Source organism: Pseudomyrmex gracilis, unplaced genomic scaffold (assembly GCF_002006095.1).
Source record: "Pseudomyrmex gracilis isolate BER0280 unplaced genomic scaffold, ASM200609v1 scaffold_92, whole genome shotgun sequence".
Taxonomy (NCBI): domain Eukaryota; kingdom Metazoa; phylum Arthropoda; class Insecta; order Hymenoptera; family Formicidae; genus Pseudomyrmex; species Pseudomyrmex gracilis.
The window spans coordinates 301,408-315,321 of record NW_018020676.1 but is presented as its reverse complement, the minus strand read 5'-3'; the positions used below and the strand labels follow the sequence as shown (position 1 = coordinate 315,321).

At 42.3% G+C, this 13,914-nt stretch overlaps 1 protein-coding gene across 9 annotated transcripts in view; it reads right to left on the bottom strand.

Moving 5' to 3' along the window:
- The window catches only part of LOC109855548 (peroxidasin), a 142,223-nt gene that overhangs the window by 104,378 nt on the left and 23,931 nt on the right, over positions 1-13,914 (bottom strand). Inside the window, exon 1 of one of the 9 annotated variants that reach the window (XM_020429944.1) lies at positions 1,476-1,508. The exons of the other annotated variants lie outside the window; for them this stretch is intronic. The gene's annotated coding sequence lies outside the window, so the exon portion shown is untranslated. Of the gene's footprint in view, positions 1-1,475; positions 1,509-13,914 lie in introns of those variants that run through there. 9 annotated transcript variants of the gene reach the window in all.

Genomic DNA, 13,914 nt, shown 5'->3' with positions numbered 1-13,914 from the left:
ACTTTACTAGTTTGTCAATAAGTGACTCACAACGAATAAGTTGTTTTAACTTAAAATTTAGAGTGGACCTCCTGGGACATGCAAAAAATGTTAAAATTAACATTTTTTTTTTTACTGTGTAATAATGCTTGCTCGCATATTAATGCGTATTGATATTGCGTTGCAAATTTTATGCATTAGCAATGTACGTGAAATGCGTGTTAAAATATCGGCAAAACGTATTTGCCTATTGTTTTACACATTTTTACGAGATATCGATCTTTCGCGTGCGCGCGTGTATCGAAAACTCGTCGCAAATCATCTTTCTCCTTTTACTTCTCTGCGAGATATTCACGTCGAAACGAATTCGCAAAAATGTTCCCGACGCAAAAAGTTATTTCTCGGCATCATCCGCGTACGGCCTCCGCGTCGCGATCTCCTCCTCGAATACGTCGTGATCAAGTTATGCTGAAGAAGCTCGAACCCGTTTCAATGAGAGGAACAAGATCGCCAAGCCTCCCGACGACTACCGCGTCGATCTCTGTGGAACACGGAGTAAATCAACCGGTCGCTCGAAGTCAAACAGAAGATTGTTACCGCGAAATTCCGTGTGATTCAATTTGGCCGGAAGTTCGGGACGGAAAACACGATGCGCGCTAGTCAGAGCTTTCACGAGAGAGGAAGAGAGAGAGAGAGAGAGAGAGTGGAAGAGGAGCTCCGGCTTGCTCTAACGAATCTATCCGACAAGTTCGGAGTTTCGCCAGATCCCGTGGCAGCTTTTTCACCGGCTGTCACCTTCCACGGTTACCTATAACGTTCCCATTTTTCCGATCCGGCGAAGGTCTTTTGTGTGCCTTACGATTCCACACGCCTCGCCTCCTCGTGGAAGAAACTAAGTAAGATAGGACAAGCAATTTTCGGTTTTCCCGAAGCCGGTAAACCGAAAACCTTCGTCGTTTATTCGCAAAAGTTTCGAATTATTTTGCCATCTGGCGCAGGTGCCGGCGCCCGGTAATGAGTTGCGGCTCGGCGACGCGCGAGCACGAATAAAAGTCTCTTGTAAATATCTAACCGCTCTCTCTCTCTCTCTCTCTCTCTCTCTCTCTCTGTCTCTCTCTCACTGTTTCGCCTAGACAAACTGAGCGCGAATCAGCGAAACGGCGCGAAATCACGGAGAGACAACTGAGGGAGAGAATTCAGTGGCCGGAAGAATCAACATAAACGCCGTTGTGTCGCCGAAAAAAACCGGAAATAAACGCATCAGTAAACAGCCGGACGACAAATATTTATAACTGACTCAACTAATATTACTTACATATATATAAATATACGTACTACGTTAAGTGAGCGCGTTTTTGTCGTTACGTAAATTTCGCCGTGTTATACACTTGAGTTGTCACACTTGAGTTGCAAGTTCGAAACAATTGCACACGCGTCCTACGTGAGCGGCGATTGTACAATGGGGGGAAAGGGGGATATGATTGCGTTATACATACACAGGGTATTCGAAAAGCCGGTCACGATCCGATCCATCCCGATACGACGCCTGTTCGGAATCCTTGTCAGCGAGCCGATAAACAAATCCTCGCCTAGGCTGCGAGGCTCGCACAAATAGTATGGTGTGACGCGTATTTTATGGTTGTGTAGAACATGCCCTCGGTACGTTGTAACGTACTTGTTCCGCGCGCTTGTTACCGGTAACTAATGTTCTACCCGCCCACATTCGATAGCGCGCGCGCGATCTGGCAGCGGAGAGAAAGTCTGCCGGGGCCAGAAAGAGATCGAACGATTGAGCAAATTACGACACGTAGATTGCGAGCGCGAATGTGGGGAGGAAGGTAGGAGGTAGCTAGAAACGATCAGTATACTATCACGGGCATCGGGTAGACGAAATAAACGAAGCATCGGGGGATGGAATTTTCTCGTTTTTGCGCGAAACGAAACGTCCAATCGAGACGATTGCCGACCGCGATCAAACGTACAGAACTATCCAACACGTTGTAAACACATCGGAGTTCCTTTAATCCATATTCATGAGTTTTCCTCTGCGGCGTAACGTAACGAAAATTTCAGTAATCGGAACGAATGTTTCGTCAACCGTTGTTGAGCGCGCGCTTAGAATTACGTTTCTGTTTTTTTCGTTTTCCCTCCCCCCAGCGGGGACACCCTTTCTCTCGTTTCCGAAAACGAGTGTTTCACTTTTTCGCATCAATTCCGAAACGATGGGGGCGATGTAACTTGCGCGCGCGTGCGCATCAATATTACATTTTAATTCTATTAAGGGATGTAAGTTTAGTAAGAGGAAACTTCGAGGATGGGATACAAGTAATCAATCGATCGTGAAAATTACCTGATAACACCGATATTATAAGCTGAGTTAGCAAACAAGAGTTTGAGAGCGAGCTTCCTTAGATCATCCTACATTAACGGCAAAGCCCAAGTTCCTATGCGCTTAATTCTCGAACGTAATTTGTCACGCGGAACACTCGCGTGTGCGTTTGCAAAATCAAATATTATGAATATTAATGTCCTAATATCGGGCGCATATATATAAAAGGAAAGTTGAAAACGCGACTGGAAGAGGAAAATTCGCGATAATATAGGTAATACCTAATGACATCACTCGGGGTGCCCTTATTCCCTTTTCCGTGCCTTGCCATAAGCGAAGCAATCGATTTTGGCAATACGATGTTCCGCAATCGTAACGTCAGCCAATGTTAGCTCAATAAACCTCACGTAAGCCAACGAACCGTTATGGCCCTCGTTGCCTCTGGATCTGAAAGTTATTAATCGCGCCGTCAATAATTAACGCAAGAACTTCGACAGTGCCGACGACAGTGAAGGATAAAGAAATTGAATTGCAATTTCGAATCTACAAAAACACGAAGAGTACGTACTCTTTTGAAATATTAATATCAAAATTTACATTAAAAATTATATTTTATCTATAAAATACTGTCTTTTTTCTGACTATATATAATTTTATTCGTAGAAAAAAAACTCATCAGTTTTCACTCTCTTTCTCTTTCTTTCTTCCTTCCTCTCTCTCTCTCTCCCTGTCCTCGTATCGCGATAAGTTTTAAAAGACGGAGAGGAAAATAAAGAAGGGGCGTGTCAGATCGATAGGGAGTTTGAAGGCGGATCGGATAAAAGTTGCATCAGGTCGCAACACGCTGTTTGCTGATGACGCTTTGATGTCGGAATGACAACAATCAAGTAGCTGCTGCTACAATGACCGTGCTATGATAAAGGTAACACAGTTACATGTTGTGGTTACGGCAACAACGACCATGTTTGTGTCGCACAATCGCACTCGCGTCAACAATGGCATATCACACAGATCGCGGAGTGGATCCGTATTAAATCCACGTGAGAAGTAAAAAAAAAAACAAAAAAAACACTGAGAAATAAAAAAAGCAAAAAAAAAAAAAATTTCTTAAAAACCTCTGCGCGCGACGAGCATCGTCTGAGAAGTAAAGTGGCGGCTGGCAATTTGACCGCATTAAACGCATCGATACGACTCTCCTTTTCTCTTGGCGCGACGCTTACGTGAATTTATAGCGGCACTTTCTTTCGCGAACTTTTACGGTGATCGTTTCTAACGCGACTTTGACGATACATTACACGGCGGACGAAAACACGTAACGGTATAGAATCGACAAAATGCACTCACACGCGCGCGCACAGAACTCTGTTATGTACCGCCGCAATATCCCGGCAGCTCCGCCGAGAGCGCGCGTTGCGAGCGGTCTCTCTTTCCCATTTGGCTGGCGATCATCGCGTTCCGAATGCAGAAACTATACACCCTTTTCCCGGCTCGACGAATGACCTCGCCATTGCGAAAACGTTCTAACGACAGTTTGATAGAAACAAAGCGGACTTTGCGCGTCCTTTTCGCGCCGCAACACTCTGTAATACATTTACAGTTGACTTCCATTATAATCGTGTTAAGATAATAATAATAATAATAATCGTTACTGTCTGATGATATAATATGACGAGATAATCTGATGTACCGGAGCATTACGTTCTACGATCGCGGCCAATATCGACTTCATAAACGTTCTTCCTGCTGTGAGACAAGAGCACGTAGTAAGGACGTCCTATTTAATAGAAATCTACGAGGGTACCGGCATGGTACGCATGTACGCACACACGCAAATACACGCGCGCGCGCGCACAAACACACCGGCGGCGTAGCACATTGCCAACCTACGTAGATCGCGGTTTATTACATGTACGTAGCGAACGGCGTATGACCTAAGCGTCTAAGTAGAGAAGATGGCTTAAATTCATTAAACGCGCCATTGAACCGGCAGCAGCTCAGCGAGAAGATCCCACGCGCAACGGCGTTTCCCGCGCGCGCCTCAGCACCGAAAATGGAACTGTCAATTCGCAATTACACCGACGCGTTCCACATGTGCGCACCGACCGCATAGCCCGACCGTGTCCCTTTAACACTCGGACGTGTTAACGATCGCGATAACAATTATCGTTTTTTGATTATTATTCCCGTTCGTAATATAGATTAACGGCGGTGAACAAACAATTTTGCGGCAAAAGAATTCACAAAGTGAAAAACGCATCGGGTTTCTCTTTTTCTCTTCCGTCAAGCTTCCACATCCGGTAGCAGTATCCCAGATAAATTAATATTGCATCCCTTTAACGGCACGCCGCGAAAATTGGTTAACCGTAACTTTTCGCGAAAATTTCGTATGAATAATTTTCAAGTTTACGGAAGTTTGATTCCCGTTCCTTTGTGAATTAACGTTTCTGCACATACACACATACACACACACACATACGCGCGCACACATCTTATTATCATGCGCCTGCATTCCTAATACGCTGGCTGTCCCTATGCACAAAGCGTCAGCTATACCTCGGTAAACTAAAGCCGGAACACGTGGGTACGCGTGCGTATATATGTGTATATATATATATATATATATGTGTGTGTATATGTGTGTGTATATATATATATGTACATCTACATGTATTAGATATACCGTACATCTATACGTGCTTGTACGCACGTTCGCCTCTATTAAACTGACGCGCGTGTCGTTCAATTCGTACTTGCGATTACCGGGCTGATCCGCGCTGCGTGTTTGCGACAGAAATGGAGAGAGATTCGCTTCCACCCGCAATCGTTTACACGTATTCAGAGATACTGACAGCGCGACGGGAGCGCGTCCCGATATGTCGCGCGCGGAAATTTTACGCGGATTTGTTTCTCATTCGACGCCCCCTCGTTGTTCCCATCAACTCGAATTCGCCTTAATGCGACGATAAACACGCAGATGTTTTCCCTTTTTTCCCCATCCGCGCATTCTTTCACCGATTCTCTTTCAGAGTTGAGCGAGAGTTTTTCGAATCTATAATATTTCCAAAGTGAAAATTTAATCATTTGTGGGAGAAGAGGAACGCGACGCGAAAGCGAGTCTCTCTCGGCAAAGGGAAAATTATATCGCTGCGTCGGATCGCAGCAGAGAATGTTGTTATTCGATTATCAGTTGTTGAGTTGTAATTTTCGACATTTAATGTTCGTAAACGCTGGCGTTGCAAAACCCAGTCGATACAAATGATAATCAAATATTTTCGACAATCGAGAATATAACACGGCAAGAGTGCGCGGGAAGTGCGAGCGGATTGAATTCGGTCTCGGAACTGGAATTTATATAATTCGTCCAATTATTCAAAAATATATGTAAAATATACGTTTCCTATGAGCACACATACCTACGCTCTCTCTCTCTCTCTCTCTCTCTCTCTCTCTCTCTCTCTCTCTCTCTCTCTCTCTCTCCCTCTCTCTCTCTCTCTCCTCGCCCCTTCGGCTCGTTTATGTTATTTCTCTTTTTCATTGAACACACATCGATGTTTTCTCTCTCGTGAATGTAACGGCCAATTGCGCATCGGTCTGCCTCGACAAGCTTCGAGAGAAAATAGATGTATACGGTATCTCTTTGTATCGACATTGCGATACGGCCTTGCTGTTCTCATTTCCATGATCCCGGAGAACGAAATTGATCAGAATGTATATATATATATATATATATATATATACATACTGTTACTTTTACAGTTGAATATGTATATATATTACAGCTGCTACACCAATATATGATATACATATATAAATCGATGTGAATCAAACTATAAAAAAAGCAGCTTTTAACGTTTTTTAATGTTACAGAATACATACGTACACAAATATGATTGTATTAATTCCTGTATGTGAAAATATATTTCTGATTAATATTTCGAACGTCTAAAAAGAAAAAAACAACATCGGGAAGAGAAAACATCGTAACTAGAAGGCAGTTATTGTTCGAAATAAGCAAGATTACAGGCGGAACAGGCGCGTTGTTCTCTCGCGGCCGGGCCCATTTAAATACAATGACCATCGTCCGATTACTGCAGTACGTTCATTAACCGTATACCGAAGAAGGAGTATACAGGTATGTGCGTTGTTTCGCGCGAGGAACTACGTAATCGCCGCGCCGTGAGTTTCCGAATTCTCGGAGAAACCTTCTCTTCTCCCGTATCCCAGGCCTTGATTCCCGAGTTTCGACTTAGCCAAGCATTTCCCGGATGCTAATGCAATTTCGCATTACGTGTGTAATGGAAGAACCCATTAAGTGATGTACAGCAGCGCGCCGCGTTCTACTGGTACACACGAGATTTCCTCAAACGAAATATCTTCAGCATCAGCTGAGAACTTGTGCGCACACTGTTTGCAAGTTATTATTTTCGCGTGTACGTATATGTTCTGTAAATTGCGCAAACATTCTATTAACTTCCGGTGTAAAACCGAGAGAAAGATAGAGAGATGGAAAGAGTGTGAGACATGCAGAGACACACACGCATGCACGCACGCACTCACACACACACACACACACACACACACACACACACACACACACATACAGAGACAGATCGTAAATTCGTCGCTAGAAATATTGTTTGGTACATAGACAGCATGACTAATGCACACCAGCGTGGAGGATCAATAATTTCATTATGTATTCAACGTCGATACACGCCAGCAATAAATCGCTTTCCACCGAACTATGGTGAATCTGTAAATCTTGTCCGGGACTTCCATATTCTCTAAGCGTGCACGATGCAAAAAAAAAAGTCACGTCAACAAACAAGTGGAATCAGAAGGCATTACATTGCCATATTTCGCTGTCGTATCACGGAATTCGCTGATTAATCATCTTGTATGTACTACCTACCTAGGGTATAGATACCGAGCCAACAATTTGCGATATTCTGCTTTTCGCGGCGATAACGAACGAGCAAAGTGAGGTAATCATTTTTCTTCGCCCGATATATTACGCTCGAAGATACTTAAATTTAATGGCGTATCGACGTTTTCAAGCAACAAGTGTCGCTATCGGCGCGAGATTGTTAATAATTTTATCGCAAAAGAATTCACTCCAATAAAACCTAAAGTAAATCGTGAGCGAATTAACGAATTTGTTCGTAAAACTATTCAAAACATTATCATGCAAAATATATTCCGCACACAATTTATTCACAAAATATATCGCCAATATTTTTTTTATCCCGTACTGTACTATTTATAACATTGCGACCGTTTATATGTCGCGCGTATAAATGTATGTATTCGCCGAAGATAAAATACAGATTGCGAAAGTAGTAGAGGAACATATTAATTGGAAAGAAATTGCAGCGATGCTTCGATTTTATCGGAATATCGTAATTATCGCGCGTCACATATACGTACAATATATACGCGTGCGGAATTGAGCGCAGTCTCCGATAAAAATATCCCCGTAACAACTTGAAACAAGCCAGTAACCATTTTTCTCTTTCACAAAGAAATAGTTTTTATTTATACTAGCACAACACAGGCGCGCACTACTATACATGCGATTATTGTTTTTATTTTAACGTGTAATGTCAGTGAATACAACCTGTCATCGCGATGACACCTAGTATATACGTCTTAGAAACCATATAATACACATTAAAGAGATGTCAGAAATAACGCATGAAGATCAAACTCGAAAAATAAAAAAAAAGCGGAGAATGGAAAAACAACACGTGACTAAAGTCACGTGACAGAGAAAAGAGTAAAAAAGAGAATATATATATATATTATATATAATATTCTATATCTATATATACCGTATTATATATACCGTAATCACGTGACCCCAAAGTCAGTAACACCGCCGCGGTTGCGCGGCCGAGATCAGTGACCCCGTCAAGGCCGCGCGGCCGAGGTCAGTGACCCCGCCAAGGCCGCGCGGCCGAGGTCAGTGACCCCGCCAAGGCCGCGCGGCCGAGGTCAGTAACCCCTCCCCCCCACCAAGGACGCGCGGCCGAGGTCAGTGACCCCTCCCCACCAAGGCCGCGCGGCCGAGGTCAGTGACCCCGTCAAGGCCGCGCGGCCGAGGTCAGTGACCCCGTCAAGGCCGCGCGGCCGAGGTCAGTGACTCTGTCAAGGCTGCGCGGCCGAGGTCAGTGACCTCTTACTGTAGTATATAATACATATAATACAATATAAAGTATAATATTATAAATATATAATATGTAATATGTATTACATATAAAATATGTAAATTACAAATTACATATTATATATTTGTAATTTGTAATTTGTAATTACAAATATGTAATATGCATAATATATAGTATTTAATGTTATATATAATATAAAATTCAGTCACGTTACTTTAGTCACGTGTTGTTTTTCTACTCTTTCCTGTGACGTGTGACTTTACTTTAGTCACGTTTTTAATTTTCTCCACGTATACGACGAACTGTCAAAATTGTTTTTCTGTCATTATTTACTCTCTCGATCTTACCGATTCAATTCGACTCGACTTGATCAACCAATCGGCAACGCGGAAAAGAGGCAACAATAGATGCGATACATTCGATATCAAAACGCGCCTTTCGATCCAAATGGATTTTTTTATATAGGAGGAATAATAGGTCTTCTTTGTATATGAATGCGACGTTATATACAATAACAATTGGCGCTATTCAACAAGAAGTAAGAGGAACAAATAGCGTGAATTTTGTCATGTCAACAAAATATTCTACACGCGCGATAGTCGAAACGATATTACACTCGCGCGCGACTGCACTGATACGTATACGAGGTTGCATCCGATCTTCGTGCGACACCAAATAAAATTTACGCGAGGCGTGTTTCGTTGATCTCTCAAAATCGTGACGCAAAGTGTGCATGCCGAGTAAAATATCGCAAACGTGTAATCTTCCTGAAGCTGAAAATTATATGAATACCAAAACGGATCATAATTTCGCAGCGAGAGATAGCGCAAGAAAATGTGCCTCAATGTGTATTAATGAGTTTCAGAAACGTCAAAGGTATCTTTCTCGTTGCTCTCATCTCTCTTCTTATTCAAAGTTTCGGTGCATTACGGAAAAACGGATAGAGCAATAAATGATGGCTCTATATTCTCTTAGTGATAATTATTTCATGAAGCGATGAGTTTCTCTCTCAGTAATTTCGTCATCCGTAACGAACCTCCGTGCGTACGCAGTAGGAGCTTAATTAAAGTTCGATACCACGGCAAACAGGAGAGTCAACTATGGTACTCTACTGCTGTGTGTGTATATGTATATACATATATGTACATATATATATATATATATTTCGTAGCGGAAAGAGATCACGAGTGACAGCGAATTGGCTTCAGTGCTGTTTGTTAAACTTCATAATGCAGCCGATGTTTCATCCTTGGTTAAGTTATGTTGATTTATTACGCGTATTATTGCGCGTAAAACAATAACAGTATCTATATGTCTATATATATATACAGAATGTCTGAAAAATTTTGACACAGTGAAGATAGATTAAAGTTAAAAGAAGTACGAAGATAGATTGAGTCAGTCTGAACAGAAAAGTCATGTACCATTTTGCAAAATTCGCAGTTCTTGAGTGATTAATTAATACATGTGACCCAAATAAGCGCGTGAGAAAAGATAGCCGTATATGATTTTTAGTTGTAAAGAAAAATGGCTTACTTGATGCAATCTTTTAACAGCAAGAGCCGGAGCGAACAAGCGAGTGGCGTGCGACACAGCTTTTTGCGATCAGCTGATTTTCACAACTGAAAACACGCCTACGGACCATCGCTTTCCACCCGCTCATTGGGTCACATATATTAATTAATCACTCAGTAACTATTGCGAATTTTACAAAATGGCAAATGACTTTTCAGATTGATTCAATTTATCTTTACACTTCGGCGTGTGGTCAAAATTTGTCAGACACCCTGTATATATATAACGTTTATAACATATACACGATGTATAGATAGCAATACAAGCATATAAAAATTATCAAATAATATATATTTTTACACACACTGAAAGTCACAGGAATCTATTTTTCGTGATTCTCCGATAAGACGACAGCGATAATGTCAAACCTAATTTTCTGGAATAGCAAGTACGGGACCGTCGAGAAGTAATGCTGAAAAGATTACCTCGGATATAACACATAGAGAAAAAAAAATAAAAAAACGAACGTCGTGAACGTTAATTAAGAAGATTTCACTTAGAAATTTAAGTTTCCTAATTGCATGATAATGACGTCGTGTTATCGAGCACGCACGCGTTAAAGCACATTTGCACTCTATCCCGTGACCTCCTTCAGCTTATAGGATAAGTTCCGGAGAGACCGATGCGCACACATCACCTGCAGATCTTCGCGAGAACTTGTATTTACGTTTATATCATGCCATTTTGACGACAATGTCGCAAATGTCGGGTAATGGCGGGGCGGTTTGTACAGGGCACATCGAATCTCGTAATCGTAGCAAATCGTAGCTGTATATACTCGTCGTTACGAAACTGTATTTTGCTCGTTTTGAAGAAATCGCTATATGCACGCCGCATAACGCATTGTCGCATTTCAATGTAGTCGTATTTGCGTTATATCAAGAGCACACAGATATATATATATATATATATATAAAAGAAATAACATCGCAAATCGTTTAAATGTTTCGCAACAAACTGCGCCAGCGAAATTATGCGCGAGAAAAACTCATCGGTCACGATCATCGATTATAAATAGCGGTCGCGCCCAGTGTCTTCGTTCTATCGAAACATGCGGAGCGGAAAAAGAACCGGCGCGGGAACCCCGACAAAACGAGGAAAAAAGCAATGATAGATACGGGATGAAGGATGCAGAAACGAATCATGACTGGGGAGGAAGAGAAAGAGAAGAAGACGGACAAAAAGCGCCGGGAAGGAGAGTGCGAGAGGAAAGAAGAGAAGGGTTATGCCTCCGAAAGAGTTATGCCTCCGGTATAGATTAGGGATATTTATGGACCAGTAAATCAGATATATCGTGTCCTCTTCTCTCTCTTTTTCCCCCGCGCGCTCTCGCACAATGCGCAATTCTATTCAAGTAAGTCTCCGTGTTCAAGAAGTTTTTTCTTTTAAGCGGAGGAAAAAGAGAGGGGGAGAAGACAACGCGCGCGAGATGACGGAAAGAGACAGACGAAAGTTGTAATAAACTAGCTAATAAACACTAATGCAGAAGAAAGTTCGTAAACGAAGTCCGCCGTCCATCAGATATTATAACGATCCTATCCTGTAATAAAACGTCTGCGTCTCTTCTCCCGTCTCGAAGCAAAATTTTAATTACGCGCATAACGTCGCGAGACGCCTCGTTCTTTTTTCTTTCGCGCGACATTCGACTCTCTTCGCTCTCCTCTTGTTCTTCAGTAAAAGTTTCCCGGCGCGCATCTCTCTCACCGACTGCAAAATTCCTATTTCACAGATAACTTCCATAACGTCACGCGCTATCGTGCCTTTTCTCTTAGTTTACTCGGTCTCGACGAACGAACGAACAAAGGAAAGAAGGAAGGAAACAAGCAAGCGAGCAAAGGAATAAAACCGAGATAAGGAGAAAAATAAACCTGAGATGAAGAGACAGAGAGGCGTGAAGGGAGAGTCGAATCAAGAGAAAGAGAGAGAGAGAGAGAGAGAAAGAAAGAAAAGAAATTTCCGCATGGCAGACAGACGAGCAGGTTGATGAGGAACGAAGCGGCAAAGATACGAAGGAACGGGCCGAGGAAACGAGCGAAGGAAAAACGAGCTGGTGGGACTTGCACGCTTATTATGTAAAGAGGACGTAGCTTTTTTCTCGCGCGCGTTCCCGTTCGCTTTATTCTCCATTCAAAAGCTCTTTGAATTAATATTGCATTATGCGATAACGCGCGAGCCGCCCGGGTAACATTCGGCTTATTACGCCTCGGCCGTTTTGCGAAATGTCCGCTAATGTAAGAACGCGCGCTACAATTCGTACAACAACACGCGTACAACAGTGGCCGAAATTATAATGGGCGCGTTCTCGGCGCCGTATCCGTAAGTATACATGTTCGCGACTGGATCGCGACTGGACTCGCGCAAAAAAAAACGCTCGGTAAATTTTTTTTCATCTCCCTTTGATTTTTGAGAAAAAGCAACCACACCCTTGGTCAGGAAAATAATTGCAAAAAAACAGTTAACCTTTTTCCACGCCCGTTTTACAATATTGCCAAACAAACTGATTCTGGCTTTAGAAAAAAAAAGACAAAGGGAATAAAGGAAAGTAAAAAAAAAAAAAAAAGCTTAGCGAGTTACCGGAAACGAGCGTGCGTGCGCGCGCGCGCGCGCGTTCGGACAGCGCAAAGCAACGAAACAAACATACACCGGAACTCTTCAAACAATATCATCCGGTACACGCAATATCTACGCCTGCGGCGAAATCGTATTATCTGCATGCGTGCGAACGCAAAGGCAAAATAACGCGGCGGCAATGGCAGGTAAATACTGGCGATAGCTTCATTGTGAATTGTCCGGAATTTGAGTACGGCCGTATATACATGTACACGTATACGTGCAATTGAAATTTAATCTACACGGAAACTTCACCTCAAAAGCCGTTGTGTACACCATAACGGTGCGCCGATGCGTGGGATAATAATTCATCCAGAAGATCTGTCAATAAAAAGAATAGCGCGCGCCGTAATATTAATAATACCTATCGCACGCGCGTGTGCGAAAAATTGAAGAAAATCAACGGCAAAATAAAAACATGCAAAACGACGACATCGGAGATTTTTCATTTTCGTCAGATACAAGTGAATAAAAAAAAAATTCGAATGTATATACATCAAAAATGTAGACAAGATCCTCCGTGTTGCACATTTATCTTTCGGCGAGAATCCTCTTGTAAAGAATCTGATGCGAAATTAACGTGATCGTTATCCTAACGTGAAGTCGTAACGTACGAGATCGATATCGGTGTCCGGTGATTAAGCGAAAGATCTGATATGCGAGTTTCAGCTAATACGAAAGAGTGACGTTGTGTGAACGCAGCATCGCGTGCCACGCGATTTTTTTTTCTCTCAAACAGCCCATTAACGTTTTTTATTTATCGATTCACGCGCTCTCTAAATTGTCTTTCTTCCGAATGAATAAAATATCTCGTCGATAATTGCGATAATCTTTGTATTGATCTCGATAAAGATCCCTCAGATCTCGTCGGACTTACTGAAGAGTTAATGCCGATTCACGCCATGCAATCGACCGACGGCGATATCTTCTACGATCTATTACGATCAATCTACATTAGGAAATCTCGCGAACGGACATGTGTGTACGTCGCGCGCGTGTCAGTTTGTTTCAAAACGATTTGTCATGTCGCGTCGAGTCATTTCACGTCAGATTCATCGTTCCGCAAGAACCGATCCGTGTGAGAACTAATGACACTTCAGTTTCAGGCGTTTCCGATCAGTGCGGAGTCAATGCACAGCGTAAGAGGATAATTTTTTCTTACAAGCTATACATTACAAGCAACGTAAAAATATTGCATAATATATTGAGAGAGAAAGAGAGAGAACAACATCATTTTTCTTATATACGGTTAAA